Raw genomic sequence first — 17,899 nt, forward strand, 5'->3', positions numbered from 1 at the left:
TTACTCCTGAGCCTATCACCTCTTCATCCTATGCCCTCTCATTCCAGAGCTTCCTTTCAAATGGAAGAGGCTCGCCTCATATGCATTTACACCACGTAGGTATTTAAACATCTCTATCATATCTCCCCTCTCCCGCCTTTCCTCCAAAGTATACAGATTGAGATCTTTAAGTCTGTCCCCATACGCCTTATGATGAAGACCACATACCATTTTAGTAGCCTTCCTCTGGACCAATTCCATCCTTTTTATATCTTTTTCAAGGTGCGACCTCCAGAACTGTACACAATATTCTAAATGAGGTCTCACCAGAGTCTTATACAGGGGCATCAATTCCTCCTTTTTTTTACTGGCCATACCTCTCCCTATGCAACCTAGAATCCTTCTAGCTTTCACCGTCACCTTTTCAACCTGTTTGGCCACCTTAAGATCATCACACACAATCACATACAATTCCCATTCTTCTGTCATGCACATAAGTTCTTCACCCCCTAAACTGTACCGTTTATTCAGGGTTTTGCAGCCCAAATGCATGACTTTGCATTTCATAACATTAAATTTTAGCTGCCAAATTCTTCATGTTATTCACACCATCTGGGGAGTCTACTCTATTGCAGATATTGGTATCATCTGCAAAGAGGCAAATCTTACCCGACAACCCTTCAGCAATATTGTTTATAAAAATGTTAAAAAGAACAGAGCCAAGAACAGAACTTTGAGGCCCACCACTGGTAACATCCCTTTCCTCAGAGCCATCTCCATTGATCACTGCCTTCTGTCACCATCCACTCAACCAGTTCCTGACCCAACCCGTCACTTTGGGACCCATCCTGAGGACACTCAGTTTATTTATTAGATATCAGTGTGGAACACTGTCAAAAGCTTTTCTAAAATCTAAATACACCACATCTAGCGCACATCCTCTATCCAATTCTCTGGTCAGTGTTCCCTCTAAGCGGGCGGGTGTTGTGAGCAAACTTTTTTCACTGTGAGCTAAAAATATCGGGCGCCAGCAAGTTATGAGCCAAATAAATATGTTGCTTTCTACCACAGAACTTCCTTACGTTTGTATGGAATCTATCCCCTTTCAACTTTAGAGAGTGCCCTCTCGTTCTCCCTGCCTTAGCTACTAAGTCTATTCCCTTCAGTACCTTGAATGTTTCTATCATGTCCCCTCTCAATCTCCTCTGCTCAAGGGAGAAGAGGCCCAGTTTCTCTAATCTTTCGCTGTACGGCAACTCCTCCAGCCCCTTAACCATTTTAGTTGCTCTTCTCTGGATCCTTTCGAGTAGTACCGTGTCCTTCTTAAAGTACCAGTGCTGGACGCAGTACTCCAGGTGAGGGCGTACCATGGCCCGGTACAGCAGCATGATAACCTTCTCTGTCTCTTCAGTCCAGCATCTGCCCCTTCCATTCACTGTCTGTCTTTCCCTGCCATCTCTCCTCCTGCCCCCCCCCCACCCCCCAATTTGGTCTAGCATCCATCATCTTCCTTCTGTTCCCCTCATGGTCTGGCATCTCTATCCTTCCCTCCCCCCTATGGTTTTTAGCATATCTCTCTTCTCATTTCCTCCACTCAGATCTGATCATTCTCTGCTCTCTCTTCCCTTTTCTTCTCTGGTCTTCCTTCTCTATTTTCTGCCTCCATCTAAATTAAATTCTTTCTTACTATTTAGTCCCGTTTCCCTCTTTTCACTGTGTCTACACACAGCTTGTCACCCCTTTCCCTCACCCCTCCATTATCTTACTATTTTCTTCCCCCTTTATTTATCTCCTCCTTCCATCCAGTATGTGTTCTTTCCCCACTTCCATTCAGCATCTGCTCTCCCTTCTCAACTGACATCCATCTGCCTTCTGCTCTCTCTCCCTTCTTCTCACTTCCATCATCTGTCCCCTTCTCTCTCTCTCTCATCTCCTCCATTCCATCATCTGCCCCTTCTCTCTCTCTCTCTCCCTCCCCCCCCCAACTTCCATCATCTGCCCCCCTTCCCCTCACCTTTGTGGGTCACTTTCTTTCCCCTGAGGGTGGCTCATGTCACAGGGGAAGCTTTGGCCGAGCAGAACCGCTTGATTGACAGTGGAACTTACTTGATTGATGTCGATGCTGGGGCCCGTTGCCGTTTGAAGGAAAAAAAAAAAGGTGGAAAAAAGGAACCTGTAAAGGCGAGAGGAAGGGAAACCTCCAGGACAGCTGCTTTTTGCCCTCCTTCAGCGGCCCAAGAGTTCAGACCAGCAGCGGCAGCTCTGTATGCTTTTAACTTCGGCACAGAGCTGCCCCTAATCAATAGTTTAGCGCGGTTTCATGAGGCAGCCTCGGGGCCTTTGATAGCCGGCCCGCTTCGATGATGCGATGTGGGCCGGCCTAGCAAAGGCCCCGAGGCTGCCTTATGAAACTGCGCTAAACTATTGATTAGGGGCAGCTCTGTGCCGAAGTTAAAAGCATACACAGCTGCCGCTGCTGGTCTGGAGGTGCGGAGACAAGGCAGGAGGCAAACGCGGTGGAAGGCAGGAGTCCCGGCGAAGGCAGGAGTCCCGGCACAGCGACTGCAACAGGAAGTTGCAAGTCAGCTGACGCCGGCCTTTCGTTGCGGCGGGGACCGAATCCTTCGCGGACCGGCAAGATTTTGTTTGCGGACCGGCGGTTGAAGAACTGTGCTCTACACTGTGTGCGCTGTGACGAGAAACTTGTGCGCTGCGAGGTAATATTTTGTGCGCCCGTGCACCCCAGCGCAAAGAAATTGATCCACCCAGTCAAAGAAATTGATCAGATTTGTCTGACAAGACCTACCTCTAGTGAATCCATGTGGCCTCCAGTCCTGTAATCCACCGGATTCCAGAAACTTTACCATTCTCTGTTTTTAAAGTATTTCCATTAATTTGCTTAGCACAAAAATCAGACTTACCGGCCTGTAATTCCCTACTTCCACTTTTGTGGAGAGGGACCACATCCGCTCTTCTCCTGTCCTCTGGTACCACTCCCAACTCTAGAGACTCAATAAAAAGTCAGCGGAGCTACCAGAACTTCCCTAAGTTCCTTCAGTACATCATCCGGCTCCATCGCCTTGTCTACCTTTATTTTATCTAACTCCTCATGAACACAACCCTTCTGAAAATCGATCAGGATCTATTACTCCTCCATCCCTATTCACGTTTGTCTTCTGCGGTCCCGCTCCCGGCGCATCAGCTGTGAACACAGAACAGAAATATCTGTTAAGCAATTTGGCCTTTTCTTTATCAGTTTCAACATATTCCTCCCCTTCACCTTTGAGTCTCACAATGCCACGTTTGCACTTCCTCTTATCACTGACATATCCCTGAACTGAACCTTAAATATTCACTGAATAAACTCAAATATCTTGTTGTTTTCTTTGGCAATACCATGGTCTTGTAATACAGCTCCAGGCATGTTGGATCACATGTTATTGAACTGTCCATTGCGACAACCATACTGGTCTGAGATATGGTCCACTAGATGGAAGCTTTTACCAATTACAGGTTCTCTCTCCTATTCAGTTATAATATTTGGTGGATCTTCTATTGAATTGACCTTAGACAAATATGAAGCAAAGTTGTTTAAATCCCTTTTGTTAATTGCATTGAAAACAATATTGTCTCATCTCTGAATTATAATCTATGGTGGAATAAGATTTGTCTTTATGCTAGATTTGAAAAGGCTGCAGCGGAAAAACAGAATACTCTGTCATCTTTAATAAAGTATGGTCGGATGTGTTAAAATGATTATAGTATGGAGAAATATTCACAGTGTTACCATTTCAATGATTTAGTATAAAGTGTAAAACCAGCCAGGTCGGGAATATCTATTCTATGAGCATTTCTTTCCTGCAAGCTTGTTATTCTTGGCTATTGTTTTCTACTTGTACTGAAAATTTGTCAATAAAACATTATTGAACAGAAAAACAAGAAGTCTGAAGCGTCTCTGTGTCTAGCGTTGTTTGGCCTATTATCCCGGTGGAAGCTATGGAGAAGAGGAAGGCTGCGAGCTGGGGGGATCCCTCCGTGCCTTGTGATACACCCCAGCTTCACCAGACTACCCACGGTTCTGACTCTTCTATACTCTGTATGAGGATCGGACTTCTCAGCCCACTAATAAGAGAGTGTATTTAAGACTGTGCAGAGACCAAGGAATAAAACCCCAAAAGGAAAGAGGAGACTGAGATGGAAGGAGTGACCTGGAGACTTCCCTGACTTCTGTGCTAACACAGCTGGTCGTATGGTCCTGGTTCCATCATCACTCATACAGTGAGGCTATTTGCCAGGAGGGGGTGTTAGTGATACCACTTCACACTGAATTTAGAAGAACGATAAGAAACTATTTCCCATTGATTTATTTGCTCTTTGTTGTCTATATCTAAAGTGCTTTTCTATATAAACTACATAATGAAATTCTGACGGTCAGTCCTTCTTATCAGCAGATAGGGGGTTGTAGTGAGCTTGGCCAGGATATAGGTATAATACGTCCCTAGACAGAGATTGGCACACATTTTTATGTACACAGGCATGTCCATCTGATTTCCCTCTGGGATATGAATCTTCCGGTTGCATCGCTCACTGGTAGAGCTTCTGCGTTTGCACCCAGAGGTTCTGAGATCAAATCCAGGAGCTGCTCCTTGTGACCCTGGGCAAGTCACTTAATCCTCCAGTGCCCACCGCTTGGAAGGTCAGCTTTGAAATGCCAAAGCCACAAAAAGGAGGTACAAGTCTCCATTCTCTTTCCCATTCGAAGTGGTAAGGAAATATACTGGTGGGCGTGTTATGCTATCATGGGAGATTTGTAATTTCCAGTAAAGCACAGTTACTTACCGTAACAGGTGTTATCCAGGGACAGCAGGCAGCTATTCTCACATGTGGGTGATGTCATCCGACGGAGCCCTGATGGGGATGTCTCACAAGCAGATCGAGTCGCCCGCACCGCGCATGTGCGAGTGCCTTCCCGCCTGACATCGGGCGCGTCTCCTCAGTTCAGTTAGTTAGCTGAAAAGCCAACCAGCGGAGGTGGGTGGGTTGTGAGAATAGCTGCCTGCTGTCCCTGGATAACACCTGTTACGGTAAGTAACTGTGCTTTATCCCAGGACAAGCAGGCAGGTATTCTCACATATGGGTGACCTCCAAGCTAACCAGAATGGGATGGTGAGAGTGTTGGCAATTTAGGAGAATAAATTTTGTAATACTGTTTGGCCAAACTGTCCATCCCATCTGGAGAAAGTATCCAGACAATAGTGAGAAGTGAAGGTATGAACCGAGGACCAAGTAGCAGCTCTACAAATTTCCTCAATAGGTGTAGATCTGAGGAAAGCTACTGAAGCTGCCATAGCTCTAATCTTATGGGCTGTGACTTTACTGTGAAGGGGTAATCCAGCCTGGGCATAGTAGAAAGAGATACAAACCACCATCCAGTTGGAGATGGTACGCTTAGAAATAGGATTCCAATTATTGGGATCGAAGGAGACAAAACGTTGAGGAGTAGTTCTGTGGGGTTTGGTGCATTCCAAATAGAATGCCAAAGCTCGTTTACAGTCCAGAGTATGAAGTGCTACTTCTTCAGGATGAAAATGAGGCTTTGGAAAGAACACTGGAAGGACAATGGATTGATCGAGATGAAATTCTGAAACCACTTTAGGGAGGAATTTAGGATGAGTACGAAGAACCACCTTGTCATGATGGAACACTGTGAATGGTGGGTCAGCAACTAAAGCTTGCAGCTCACTGACTCGTCGAGCAGAAGTGAGGGCTATGAAAAACACCACTTTCCAAGTGAGATACTTCAGATGAGCCTTGTCGATTGGTTCAAATGGAGGCTTCATCAGTTGAGCAAGAACAACATTGAGGTCCCAAACCACAGGAGGCGGTTTGAGAGGAGTCTTTTCATGAATCTGGAAACCACTGGATGAGCAGAGAGGGGCTTCCCGTCAATAGGCTGATGGAAATCCACAATTGCACTAAGATGGACTTGGATCGATGTAGACTTGAGGCCAGAATTAGATAAGTGCAAAAGGTAAACCAAACTGAAGATAAGGAGGAATGTTGAGGTTCCTTATCATGAGAAAAACACCATGTAGAAAATCTATTCTATTTCTGGTGATAGCATTGTCTAGTAGTAGGCTTCCGTGAAGCTTCCAAAACATCTCTAACAGAGTGAGAAAACTGAAGAGGAGTTATGTTGAGAGGAACCAGGCTGTCAGGTGTAGAGACTGCAGGTTGGGATGAAGCAGAGATCCTTGACTTTGTGTAAGCAGAGAAGGAAAAACTGGTAGAAGGTAAGGCTCCCTGTTGCTGAGTTGAAGTAGAAGGGAGTACCGAGGTTGTCTGGGTATCAGAATCATGGTGGCATGGTTGTTCTTCAACTTGACCAGAGTCTTTAGAATGAGAGGGAATGGAGGAAATGCATAACAGAAAGAGATTCATCCAGTCCAGAGGAAAAACATCTGCCTCGAGACGAAGAGGAGTGTAAATCCCGGAGCAGAACAGAGGCAGTTTGTAGTTGTGGGGAGCTGCAAAGAGGTCTATCTGAGGTGTTCCCCACTAAGAGATAATATGATGAAGGGGCCATGAATGGAGAGTCCATTCATGAGGCTGTAGAAGACGACTCAAGTTGTCCGCTAAGGCATTGTCCGCCCCTTGAATGGAAACAGCTTTGAGGAAGGTGTTGTGGCGGATTGCCCAATTCCAAACTTTCAGAGCTTCTTGACAGAGGAAGGCAGATCCCGTGTCCCCCTGTTTGTTGACATAATACATGGCGACCTGATTGTCCGTCCGAATGAGGACTACTTGGTCATGAAGAAGATGCTGAAAAGCTTTGAGAGCATTGAGGATCTCTCTGAGTTCCAGCAGATTGATATGACACTGACGATCTGTACAGGTCCAGTAGCCTTGAGTATAGAGACTGTCGAGATGAGCCCCCAATCTGTGAGAACCTTCTGATGAGGGGGCGTTTGAGAAAACAAGCCTCTGGAGAGATTGGAAGAGAGCATCCACCAGCGGAGAGACTGCTTCAAAGAAGGAGTGACTGTTATGTGTCGAGAAAGTGAGGGTCCACTGAGGAATTCCGAGGTGAAGTCTGGCAAAAGGAGTCATGTGTACTGTGGAAGCCATGTGACCCAGTGGTACCATCATGTGTCTTGCCGAGATGGAGGAGCAGGAAGACACTGAGTGACAAAAATGGAGAAGAGTGTCCAGACGTTGTTGCGGGAGGAATGCTTGTAGTTGGACAGTGTCCAGAACAGCTCCAATGAATTGTAGATTGGGAAAGTTGATGAAGTTGGGATTTGGGAAAGTTGACTTAGAATCCCAAACTTTGTAGGAACCAGATAGTCCGTTGGGTCTCTACTATAACCTCTTGAGATGTGGAATCTTTGATGAGCCAGTTGTCAAGGTAGGAAAAAACCTGAAGACCATGATTCCTGAGAGTTACTGCCACTACTACCAGGCACTTGGTGAACACTCTGGGAAACGAGGCCAGGCCAAATGTTAGTACTCTGTATTAATAATGCAGATTCCCCACCCGAAATCTGAGGTACTGACGGGAGGCCGGATGAATGGAAATATGAGTGTAGGCCTCCTTGAGATCCAGAGAGCATATCCAGTCGTTCTGCTCGAGGAGGGGATAAAGGGATGCCAGGGACAACATGCAAAATTTTTCTTTGACTAAAAATTTGTTGAGCGCCCTGAGATCCAGAATGGGTCACAGATCGCCCGTCTTCTTCGGAACAAGGAAGTAACGGGAGTAAAGCCCCTTGTTCTGCTGCTCCAGGGGAACTGACTCGATGGCTCGAAGTCGAAGCAGAGCTTGAGCTTCCTGAAGAAGAAGGGCGGTCTGGGAAGGAATGGAAGGATACTCTCTTGGAGGAAGTTCTGGAGGAACTTGAGTGAAATGAAGAGAGTATCCCTCCCTGATGATGGAAAGAACCCAGAGGTCGGATGTAATTGTCATCCATTGGTTGTAAAAAAGATGGAGACGACCTCCTACAGGAGGAAAAATATGTATAGTCAGAACGATGGAGGTTATACTCTGTTGTAAGCAGTCAAAAAGGCTGGGTAGCCTTAGGTACAGCAGAAGGCTGAGGCTTTTGTTGCTTCTGAGGCTGCTGCTTCTTCAGAGGAGGGTGAGTATAAGGAGTCTGCTTCGGAGGAAAACGCCGCTAATAGATATGAGCAGGTCGCGTAGGCTTTGCAGGAGCAGGTTTAGGCTTAGGTCTGACAATAGAAGCGAAAGATTTTTCATGGTCAGACAATTTCTTGGTGGATGCCTCAATGGATTCATCAAAGAGGTCATTGCCGTCACAAGGAATATTAGCTAGACGGTCTTGAAGATTAGGGTCCACATCAATGGTACGAAGCCAAACAAGATGACGCATAGCCACAGAGCAAGCAGCTGCTCGAGCAGACAACTCGAAGGCATCATAATGAAAATTATAATTGAGGACTTTGGATGACATGATAGCATTTTGATAGATGCGACGTCCAAACCTGTCCATAGTTTTACCTTCCCTGCCAGGAGGAACGGTGGCATAAACCTTGGAAGGATGAGACCTCTTCAAAGAGGATTCGACAAGCAGGGATTGATGAGAAAACTGTGAATTGTCAAAACCCTTGCGATGTACAGTTTTATACCTAGAATCCAACTTTCCTGGAACAGCTGGTATGGTATAAGGTGTTTCCAGGCATCGACCAAAAGTCTGATTCAAAAGCTTGTAAAGAGGAAGCTTGAGTGACTCAGCTGGAGGTCTAGGAAGATACATGACTTTGAGATACTCCTTGGAGTACTTAGAGCCAGTATCTAATTTAAGATTCAAATCCACAGCCATCTGCCAAAGGAAAGATGAAAAAGATAGCTGCCTCGAGGACGTCGAGCAGCTTGTGCCGAAGAAGATGCCTCGGCATGAAAAAAGGGGTCCAGAGAACATGGAGACCTGGACGAAGCAATCGAAACCACTGGATCCTCGAGGTTCGGCATCGGAGACCTCGATCGAGGAGTCAGTGATGAAAGTGGAAGAAAAGGATGCTTCATCTCAGTAGAAGATGCATGCCTGGAAAAATGCCTCGATGAATGCCTCGATCTTCGATAAGAACTGTGCCTCGAAGCCAGTCTCGAGGATAGAGGAGACTTCACCTCGGAAAGGGAACCAGCTAATGCTACCAAAGAATGGATAGGACTGGAGGCTGTTGATCGAAGCAGTGGAGGCTTGGAGGAGGAACCTCGATGCATTCTCAAAGACTCTGCTCCTTCCATCCGAGGCACTGGCAAAGAATCTGCTCCTTGCTGTTCGTGCTTGGATGCCAGACCAGACACTCGCAGAGACTCTGCTCCCTGCAAAGAGTGTGTTTGAGACTGAGGCAAAGGAAGCGGCTCGACCTCGCGGGAGTCTGCTGAATGCCCAGGCTGGATAAGAGGAAGAAGCTTCGGTCCCATATTAGTAAGGAACTGAATAAATTGCTTCTCCAACATGGTCTGGAAAGAAGCCGGCAAGGATGGATCCGCGTCTGAAACCGGTCCACCTGCTTTCGCTGGAGGTTCCCTCGAGGAAGTGTGAATGTGCTTGGATCTGGAAGTCTTAGGCACTTTAATCACTACCAGAGGAATAGTCTGCTGAGCTATCTGACCTGAGGAAACAGGGGAAGATACAGCAGAAGTCGAAGTAAGAGCCACAGCCAACGAGGAAGGTCTGATGAGGCTCGAGGTGGAAGCCGTCGAAGGAGGAGGAGCCTCGGTCGAAGTCGAGGCTGAGGTCACCGTCGAGGTCGAGGGTTCGAGAGAAGAATCCATCTTGAAGAGCTTATCCACCAAAATACAACGACGATGAAAAGCACGAGGCTGATGTGTTTGACAAGGCAGGCACGACCGAAGATGATGTTTGGGCCCAAGGCACTGAAGACAGCGACTATGTGGGTCCGTGAGAGAGATCGTGCACTGGCACTTGACACACTTCTTAAAACCTGTGGCAGGCCAGGACATAGGAATAAAAATAGCCACCACAAGATCGAAGGCCTTGGGCTGCGGCCGAGCGGCCTGTCCCGAAAAACGAACGGAAGAAATTTTCTACTTTTTTTTTTTAAAAATGAAAGAAAGAAAAGAAAAGAAAAATAGCTAGTCGTGAGAAGAAAAAAAAAATCAAACAAACAGCGGTTCTAGAGAAGGCACAAGGCAAAAAGTTGAATGCAGAGAGTCAAAGACGGACTTCTCGGCTCCGCGGAAAAGTAAGAACTGAGGAGATGCGCCCAATGTCAGGCGGGAAGGCACTCGCGCAAGCGCGGTGCGGGCGACTCAAAACTTCTGTTTCTTCAAGCAAGTCTGCTTGTGAGGCGTCCGCATTGGCGCTCCGTCTGATGACATCACCCATATGTGAGAATAGCTGCCTGCTTGTCCTGGGATAATGATGGAACTGTCGAGGCAAAGTTGCTGTCTTTTGTGCAGCTGAACACAGATTTCAGATAGGATGAGGGGAAGGGAGAGAGATGTCAGACCAGGGAAAGGAAGGAGGAGGAAGGGAAAGACAGAAAGATGCCAGACCACAAAGTGAGGGGGGGGGGAAGAAAGAAAAGGAAGGAGAGGATAATGATTCCAGACAACAAGAGGGGGAAAGGGGAGAAGACAGATATCATACCATAGGAGAGGGAGAGAGGGGCAGGACATGGTGCATAGGGATGGGAGGGGTGGGGAAGGGAAGAAAATGGAAGAAATGCTGTTTATAGATAGATGGAAATAGGGGAGAATAAAGAAGGAGAAGATGGTGAGAAGGGAAGACATGGCAAAGTAGATCGATTTTAGGAGGAAGAAGAAAAATGGAGGAAAGTTGAATGCTAAAAGTTAATGTCAAAGGTGGATACAGGGCAGAAAATCAAGGAGAAAAAACCAGTAATTGGAAAAGAAGGCCCTGGAAACACAACTAAGAGCACAGACAGAAGGAAGTGCAACCAGAGACTGGGAAATAAGGAGTCGAAAAATAAAATCACCGGACAAAAAAGGTAGGAAAAGTGATTGAAATGGGTCAATTTTAAGAATTGACAACTGCTGTCGATATTTTGCACTGTTCAGGAAAAAAAAATTTTCTTTCTTTTTTTGGGTAAATCTTTATTGATTTTTAAACTTTGATAGTGCAATACAAATGATGTCATACAAACTACATGAAAACACACTATTATCTATACAATTATTACATTAAACAATCATTTTCTCCCCTTATCTTAATTATTAAAACAATAATACAAATTATATGATTTCAATATTATAATGAAATAATTTAACTCCTGAAAATACGTTTCCCTCCCCCACCCCTCCACCCTCCCTGGATCTGCAAGGACTCTAATGGGAAAAGAAAGAAAGAAACAAAACCCTAATTATAATGCAATAAAATTAGTCAAAGGATCACCCCTTTCCCCTATTCTCTTTAACATCTACATGTCCTCCCTGAAACTCTTTCAACTATCCCCCCTGGAAACAATCTACACTTACGCAGATGACATCCTTGTCCTCCTTGAGACTGACCAGAACCTCACCAACCTCCACGAAAACATTACAGCTTGCATAATGAGACTCCGTGCCTGGTCCTCTCGGTACAGATGAAACTAAACGAATCAAAAACAAAACTACTTTGGCTCGGCCCAAAATTCGAACACCTGCCCACCCTTTTCGCACTACTCACAGGCGATAAACTCCAGCTCGAATTCTCATGCAAGGTCCTTGGCATCACTATCGATTCCTCTCTCTCCCTCAATGTCCACCTCAACTCCTTGGCAAAATCATGCTTTTTCAGCCTCCACATGCTGAGGAAAGCTAGATCCTACTTCAGCCAACAACACTTTGCCATCCTTGTCCAATCCATCATCCTCTCCAAACTAGATTACTGCAACGCCATCTACTTAAATCTATCAAAAAAAAGTATTCTAAGACTCAAGCTAATCCAGAATACTGCAGCCAAACTGATCTTCTCAAAACGCAAATCTGACCATGCCTCCCCACTCCTTGCCAAACTTCACTGGCTCCCAATAATCCCCAGAATCCATTTCAAATGTTCCTGCCTGGCTTTTAAGATCATTCATGGCATCCTCCCTCCTCTTATCCCACTGTCTTTCAACTCCTCCAGTCCCGACTCCTCCAGAACTACCCAAAAGTATAAACTAGCCTTCCCCTCTCCACGCGGCATCCACTATGCAGGCAAACTGGGAAAATCCCTTCTCTTCAAAATCACAGGTCTTTGGAACGACCTCACCTCCCCGTTGCGGAACCTGAGCTCCCTTCAGTTATTCCGCAAACAACTGAAAACCTGGCTTTTCAGCAAATTGTAGCTCTATCCTTCCCACCTTTCCCCCCCCCCCCTTCTTCACATAAGTTCATGTAATCCTTTTCTCTTCCTCTCTACCTACTATTTTAAGTTCTTGTAAACTGTGTCGAGCTCCATACTCATGGAGATGATGCGGTATATAAACTTAAGGTTTAGATTAGATTAGATTAGATTAAAGGATTTATTGGTCCCCAGACGGTCTGCCATCAACTTTCATACTTATACGTAGCACACACAGTTACCCATCAAAAGTCAAATTAATCCTATCATGGTTTTTCCAATTATGAGTAATCAGATGAACCCCTATTCCTGTCAAGATCAGAAAAAGGATAATTAGATAATTCAAGGTCTAATAGATGCTGACATGGGAACATTAGATCACTTACTGTTTTATTGCCCTATGATTCAGAGTTTTGGGAAATCGATTTGGGGACATATTAATAATATACTAAAAGTTGCGATACCTTTGACTTATGAAGAACTGATTTGTGGTACTATGTTAGGACAATCTCACTTTCTGCTTACTGACACTGCTCCCTCCACTCCCCAGGCTCTTCTTCCTCATTCTCCTCCTGCTTTAGGACAATCTCACTTTCTGCTTCCTCCACTCCCCAGGCTCTTCTTCCTCATTCTCCTCCTGCTTTAGGACAATCTCACTTTCTGCTTCCTGGCACTGCTCCCTCCACTCCCCAGGCTCTTCTTCCTCTTCTCCTCCTACTTTAGGTCAGTCTCACTTTCTGCTACTGGCGCTGCTCCCTCCACTCCCCAGGCTCTTCTTCCTCATTCTCCTGCTTTAGGACACTCTCACTTTCTGCTTCCTGGCACTGCTCCCTCCACTCCCCAGGCTCTTCTTCCTCATTCTCCTCCTGCTTTAGCACAATCTCACTTTCTGCTTCCTGGCACTGCTCCCTCCACTCCCCAGGCTCTTCTTCCTCATTCTCCTCCTGCTTTAGGACTATCTCACTTTCTGCTTCCTGGCACTGCTCCCTCCACTCCCCAGGCTCTTCTTCCTCATTCTCCTCCTGCTTTAGCACAATCTCACTTTCTGCTTCCTGGCACTGCTCCCTCCACTCCCCAGGCTCTTCTTCCTCTTCTCCTCCTACTTTAGGTCAGTCTCACTTTCTGCTCCTGGCACTGCTCCCTCCACTCCCCAGGCTCTTCTTCCTCATTCTCCTCCTGCTTTAGGACACTCTCACTTTCTGCTTCCTGGCACTGCTCCCTCCACTCCCCAGGCTCTTCTTCCTCATTCTCCTCCTGCTTTAGCACAATCTCACTTTCTGCTTCCTGGCACTGCTCCCTCCACTCCCCAGGCTCTTCTTCCTCTTCTCCTCCTACTTTAGGTCAGTCTCACTTTCTGCTACTGGCGCTGCTCCCTCCATTCCCCAGGCTCTTCTTCCTCATTCTCCTCCTGCTTTAGGACACTCTCACTTTCTGCTTCCTGGCACTGCTCCCTCCACTCCCCAGGCTCTTCTTCCTCTTCTCCTCCTCCTTTAGGTCAGTCTCACTTTCTGCTACTGGCGCTGCTCCCTCCACTCCCCAGGCTCTTCTTCCTCATTCTCCTCCTGCTTTAGGACACTCTCACTTTCTGCTTCCTGGCACTGCTCCCTCCACTCCCCAGGCTCTTCTTCCTCATTCTCCTCCTGCTTTAGGACAATCTCACTTTCTGCTTCCTGGCACTGCTCCCTCCACTCCCCAGGCTCTTCTTCCTCATTCTCCTCCTGCTTTAGGACTATCTCACTTTCTGCTTCCTGGCACTGCTCCCTCCACTCCCCAGGCTCTTCTTCCTCATTCTCCTCCTGCTTTAGCACAATCTCACTTTCTTCTTCCTGGCACTGCTCCCTCCACTCCCCAGGCTCTTCTTCCTCTTCTCCTCCTACTTTAGGTCAGTCTCACTTTCTGCTACTGGCGCTGCTCCCTCCACTCCCCAGGCTCTTCTTCCTCATTCTCCTCCTGCTTTAGGACACTCTCACTTTCTGCTTCCTGGCACTGCTCCCTCCACTCCCCAGGCTCTTCTTCCTCATTCTCCTCCTGCTTTAGCACAATCTCACTTTCTGCTTCCTGGCACTGCTCCCTCCACTCCCCAGGCTCTTCTTCCTCATTCTCCTCCTGCTTTAGGACTATCTCACTTTCTGCTTCCTGGCACTGCTCCCTCCACTCCCCAGGCTCTTCTTCCTCATTCTCCTCCTGCTTTAGCACAATCTCACTTTCTGCTTCCTGGCACTGCTCCCTCCACTCCCCAGGCTCTTCTTCCTCATTTTCCTCCTGCTTTAGGACAATCTCACTTTCCGCTTCCTGGCTCTGCTCCTTCCACTCCCCAGGCTCTTCTTCCTCATTCTCCTCCTGCTTTAGCACAGTCTCACTTTCTGCTTCCTGGCCCTGCTCCCTCCATCCCCAGGCTCTTCTTCCTCATTCTCCTCCTGCTTTAGGACACTCTCACTTTCTGCTTCCTGGCACTGCTCCCTCCACTCCCCAGGCTTTTCTTCCTCATTCTCCTCCTGCTTTAGGACTATCTCACTTTCTGCTCCCTGGCACTGCTCCCTCCACTCCCCAGGCTCTTCTTCCTCTTCTCCTCCTGCTTTAGCACAATCTCACTTTCCGCTTCCTGGCACTGCTCCCTCCACTCCCCAGGCTCTTCTTCCTCATTCTCCTCCTGCTTTAGGACAATCTCAGTTTCTGCTTCCTGGCACTGCTCCCTCCACTCCCCAGGCTCTTCTTCCTCATTCTCCTCCTGCTTTAGCACAATCTCACTTTCTGCTTCCTGGCACTGCTCCCTCCACTCCCCAGGCTCTTCTTCCTCTTCTCCTCCTACTTTAGGTCAGTCTCACTTTCTGCTACTGGCGCTGCTCCCTCCACTCCCCAGGCTCTTCTTCCTCATTCTCCTCCTGCTTTAGGACACTCTCACTTTCTGCTTCCTGGCACTGCTCCCTCCACTCCCCAGGCTCTTCTTCCTCTTCTCCTCCTACTTTAGGTCAGTCTCACTTTCTGCTACTGGCGCTGCTCCCTCCACTCCCCAGGCTCTTCTTCCTCATTCTCCTCCTGCTTTAGGACTATCTCACTTTCTGCTTCCTGGCACTGCTCCCTCCACTCCCCAGGCTCTTCTTCCTCATTCTCCTCCTGCTTTAGCACAATCTCACTTTCTGCTTCCTGGCACTGCTCCCTCCACTCCCCAGGCTCTTCTTCCTCTTCTCCTCCTACTTTAGGTCAGTCTCACTTTCTGCTACTGGCGCTGCTCCCTCCACTCCCCAGGCTCTTCTTCCTCATTCTCCTCCTGCTTTAGGACATTCTCACTTTCTGCTTCCTGGCACTGCTCCCTCCACTCCCCAGGCTCTTCTTCCTCATTCTCCTCCTGCTTTAGCACAATCTCACTTTCTGCTTCCTGGCACTGCTCCCTCCACTCCCCAGGCTCTTCTTCCTCATTCTCCTCCTGCTTTAGGACTATCTCACTTTCTGCTTCCTGGCACTGCTCCCTCCACTCCCCAGGCTCTTCTTCCTCATTCTCCTCCTGCTTTAGCACAATCTCACTTTCTGCTTCCTGGCACTGCTCCCTCCACTCCCCAGGCTCTTCTTCCTCATTCTCCTCCTGCTTTAGGACAATCTCACTTTCCGCTTCCTGGCTCTGCTCCTTCCACTCCCCAGGCTCTTCTTCCTCATTCTCCTCCTGCTTTAGCACAATCTCACTTTCTGCTTCCTGGCACTGCTCCCTCCATCCCCAGGCTCTTCTTCCTCATTCTCCTCCTGCTTTAGGACACTCTCACTTTCTGCTTCCTGGCACTGCTCCCTCCACTCCCCAGGCTTTTCTTCCTCATTCTCCTCCTGCTTTAGGACTATCTCACTTTCTGCTCCCTGGCACTGCTCCCTCCACTCCCCAGGCTCTTCTTCCTCTTCTCCTCCTGCTTTAGCACAATCTCACTTTCCGCTTCCTGGCACTGCTCCCTCCACTCCCCAGGCTCTTCTTCCTCATTCTCCTCCTGCTTTAGGACTATCTCACTTTCTGCTTCCTGGCACTGCTCCCTCCACTCCCCAGGCTCTTCTTCCTCATTCTCCTCCTGCTTTAGCACAATCTCACTTTCTGCTTCCTGGCACTGCTCCCTCCACTCCCCAGGCTCTTCTTCCTCTTCTCCTCCTACTTTAGGTCAGTCTCACTTTCTGCTACTGGCGCTGCTCCCTCCACTCCCCAGGCTCTTCTTCCTCATTCTCCTCCTGCTTTAGCACAATCTCACTTTCTGCTTCCTGGCACTGCTCCCTCCACTCCCCAGGCTCTTCTTCCTCATTCTCCTCCTGCTTTAGGACACTCTCACTTTCTGCTTCCTGGCACTGCTCCCTCCACTCCCCAGGCTTTTCTTCCTCATTCTCCTCCTGCTTTAGGACTATCTCACTTTCTGCTTCCTGGCACTGCTCCCTCCACTCCCCAGGCTCTTCTTCCTCTTCTCCTCCTACTTTAGGTCAGTCTCACTTTCTGCTACTGGCGCTGCTCCCTCCACTCCCCAGGCTCTTCTTCCTCATTCTCCTCCTGCTTTAGGACACTCTCACTTTCTGCTTCCTGGCACTGCTCCCTCCACTCCCCAGGCTCTTCTTCCTCATTCTCCTCCTGCTTTAGCACAATCTCACTTTCTGCTTCCTGGCACTGCTCCCTCCACTCCCCAGGCTCTTCTTCCTCATTCTCCTCCTGCTTTAGGACTATCTCCCTTTCTGCTTCCTGGCACTGCTCCCTCCACTCCCCAGGCTCTTCTTCCTCATTCTCCTCCTGCTTTAGCACAATCTCACTTTCTGCTTCCTGGCACTGCTCCCTCCACTCCCCAGGCTCTTCTTCCTCATTTTCCTCCTGCTTTAGGACAATCTCACTTTCCGCTTCCTGGCTCTGCTCCTTCCACTCCCCAGGCTCTTCTTCCTCATTCTCCTCCTGCTTTAGCACAATCTCACTTTCTGCTTCCTGGCACTGCTCCCTCCATCCCCAGGCTCTTGTTCCTCATTCTCCTCCTGCTTTAGGACACTCTCACTTTCTGCTTCCTGGCACTGCTCCCTCCACTCCCCAGGCTCTTCTTCCTCATTCTCCTCCTGCTTTAGGACTATCTCACTTTCTGCTCCCTGGCACTGCTCCCTCCACTCCCCAGGCTCTTCTTCCTCTTCTCCTCCTGCTTTAGCACAATCTCACTTTCCGCTTCCTGGCACTGCTCCCTCCACTCCCCAGGCTCTTCTTCCTCATTCTCCTCCTGCTTTAGGACTATCTCACTTTCTGCTTCCTGGCACTGCTCCCTCCACTCCCCAGGCTCTTCTTCCTCATTCTCCTCCTGCTTTAGCACAATCTCACTTTCTGCTTCCTGGCACTGCTCCCTCCACTCCCCAGGCTCTTCTTCCTCTTCTCCTCCTACTTTAGGTCAGTCTCACTTTCTGCTACTGGCGCTGCTCCCTCCACTCCCCAGGCTCTTCTTCCTCATTCTCCTCCTGCTTTAGCACAATCTCACTTTCTGCTTCCTGGCACTGCTCCCTCCACTCCCCAGGCTCTTCTTCCTCATTCTCCTCCTGCTTTAGGACACTCTCCCTTTCTGCTTCCTGGCACTGCTCCCTCCACTCCCCAGGCTCTTCTTCCTCATTCTCCTCCTGCTTTA

This window comes from Geotrypetes seraphini, chromosome 2, assembly GCF_902459505.1.
Source record: "Geotrypetes seraphini chromosome 2, aGeoSer1.1, whole genome shotgun sequence".
Classification (NCBI taxonomy): Eukaryota; Metazoa; Chordata; class Amphibia; order Gymnophiona; family Dermophiidae; genus Geotrypetes; species Geotrypetes seraphini.